The sequence below is a fragment of the Amphimedon queenslandica genome, unplaced genomic scaffold (genome assembly GCF_000090795.2).
Source record: "Amphimedon queenslandica unplaced genomic scaffold, v1.1 AMPQUscaffold_12343, whole genome shotgun sequence".
NCBI classification, from domain to species: domain Eukaryota; kingdom Metazoa; phylum Porifera; class Demospongiae; order Haplosclerida; family Niphatidae; genus Amphimedon; species Amphimedon queenslandica.
Genome location: NW_003547420.1, coordinates 11,791 through 14,603, shown reverse-complemented (window position 1 = coordinate 14,603; position 2,813 = coordinate 11,791). Strand labels below are relative to the sequence as shown.

General features: G+C 31.8%; 1 long non-coding RNA gene across 1 annotated transcript in view; it reads left to right on the top strand.

The window, feature by feature from the left end:
- Positions 1-1,340, top strand: part of LOC109588002 (uncharacterized) — a 3,760-nt gene extending 2,420 nt beyond the window's left edge. Inside the window, exon 2 of the long non-coding RNA XR_002187917.1 lies at positions 1,171-1,340. This is a non-coding gene — a long non-coding RNA (uncharacterized LOC109588002). The remainder of the gene's footprint in view (positions 1-1,170) is intronic.
- The last annotated feature ends 1,473 nt before the right edge of the window (positions 1,341-2,813 follow it).

The following is a 2,813-nucleotide window of genomic DNA, read 5'->3' as shown; positions in this document are numbered from 1 at the left end:
ATATTAAATTTTCATCTACATGTAATTGTGTATACAATTAATGTCCATTATTTTATTCATTATTATTGTATGGCATACTGTATAGAGTAAAATTTTGGAGGGCCATTTTGATAGCGATTTGCCAAAATATAATTTGCCATTTTGAGCCATTGTACACATGCTCAATGGTAAGTGGCCAAAATTTTTCTAAATTAAAATTTGCCAATCATCAAAATTTAGCAATTTGCCAAATTTCAGTCTCTCCCGAGTTTCCCACTATATAGTAAAGGTATTTTGTAATGATTTTTGTAAGATCAGCTTAAAATTTTTGGAGGACCATTTTTAGAAATGCCTTGTACTATATCCCATTCTTTTATCCAAAAAATGGGCCCAAAATCATCCCCAATTTTTATTCTAGTTTCTGATACTTTACATATACATTGATGTCCTTATGCTATCTAGAAAGTTTGAGCTGATTCTGATCTGAAACTTTTGTTATACATGTACATGTATGGCCATTTTTGAAATGGGCCAATTTTTGAAAATACTGCAACCTTTTTTGCAGTCAGGCATTCATACAAGATTTTTCATTGAGGAGCCAACATGATGACAATTAATGACAATGCATTGTTCTTATGTTATTAGTGATACATAAGTCTTTATTAACAAGACAAGAAGGTATTAAAAATATTCCAATATGTAATACCGTATAGCGGATAATTTCCGTGGCTCAAAATTTTCATGGATTTAGCATTTTTTCAAAATTCACGAAAATGAAATCCACGACAATCGATTCAATACAGTTCAAGATGGCTGAAAAATAGATAACCACAAAAATAAAAGCCATGAAAATAATTTTTGAACAGATCCACAAAATTTTTGGGCCGCAAAAATTTTCCGCTATACAGTATACTCACTGATTCACACAATTACTAATCCCATTCCTACTCTCATGCAGTCTCTCACCTTCACTACCTGTACAAATAGTAATATTCATGTGAGCCAATTTTTGTGTTGTGTCTACAATAGAATTACATTAGAGGTGGTTTAAATTTTGTGAGCACAAAAATAATAATAATTAATACACCACAAAAATTACCACATATACATTACATGTACATGTATAATGTATAACGTATTAGTGAAATTCTGTACTAGTAATGTTTCTTTTCTATTTTTCTGTGGCTATAGATTGGTCTCCTTGGTCTACAGATCATTTAGACAATGGACTCGACTAATGGACTGAAGAATGCTCAATCAGACAAGAAGATAATGGCTGCCACTGACCAAGCATTCCTTGACATGCTCAATTCTCTCATTGAAATGATGACACAAGAACTGAACAAGATTGACAGAATAAAGTACGAGACACTGATCACAATGCACCTTCATCAGAAGGACATATTCAATGACCTGGTAAGACATTGTACACTGTTACTTTCTAAAATTGCTCCAAAATCACTCCAAATTTTTATTACATTTTCTGATACATATTGATGTCCTTATGTTTTGTTGAAAGCTTTTTGTTAATTCCAACTTCAATTTTTTTAGTTACTGCCATTTTAAGAAAACGTTAAAAATCTGAAAAATACCCATGGCTATAGCTCACGGTTTTTTTTTTACAAAAAATGGCCAAAAAATCACTCGAAATTTCTATTACATTGACTGATACATATTGATGTCTTTATGCTGTGTAGAATGTTTGAGGTGATTCCGGCCTCAATTTTTCAAGTTACAGCCATTTCAAAAAATTCCAAAAATATCCAAAGCTATACATGTAGCTTTTAGGTACATGTAGATCTAGAGGGAGTTTAGGAGACTTTTGGTCTCTCATACTTAGCTTAGGTGTCCTTAAGTCTCTCATTTTTAGTTAGATTGATCTCACAAAATTTATTTCCAGATCTACATGTACACATGTACATGTACACATGTACATGTAGCTCTAGAAATAAGTTTCCAAAATACATTTTGAAATTTTGGTCCATTATTGAGATGCAAATTAATTCACTATGTAAACATGTACATGTAATGAAGTACATGTACTACATTTATAGTATACGTTAAATAGAGATTGTATATCACTTTAATTATTTATTGTTTTCACATCATTGACTCTTCACGTTGGCCTTGGGTAGCTTAGAATAGCAAGCATAATAATAATGATAATTAATAATGTGAAAATTGATTGCAATAAAAGGTAAAGTTTAATTATAATTGTGCTACTGTAGCTAGAAATTTTGGATTAGATAAATTAGGCAAATTGCTTTTTATGCCGGAAGGTTTGGCAATTAAAAATTGTATTCAAAGGCTGTTTGTTCATGTTTACCATACCCTCATCTCAAGTTTAGATTTTGTTAATGGTGGGCCCTTTCCCTATAATTTGTTCAAATTTGACTTGTCCAAATTTTCTACCTGGTAATGTGGTAATTATGATAGCAATCACTTGTTATCTGGTGGTCCTGATTTCTCTGTTAGATTGTGGGACCTCTACAAAGGAATATTGTTCCACACTATTGCAGTTCATGGTGGGGTGGTCAGTAGCATTGTAACATGTCCTCCTCATATTAATGTAAGCTTTGCTCTCCCCCTCACTCTTTCTCTCTCTTTCTCTCTCACACCAAAGCATTCAATTGCTAATACATGTACATGTACATGTACTTGTAGTACATGTAATACCAACATGTAGTGCCCATTAAGTGTATAGTAATTAATATTCATGTACATGTAATTATTTTCACTGAAATACATGTGTATGTACATTTTCATATATTGACTACTTACATGTCCATGTACATGTATAAGTTACTAATGTGCTAAAAAGTATTGTAAATGTT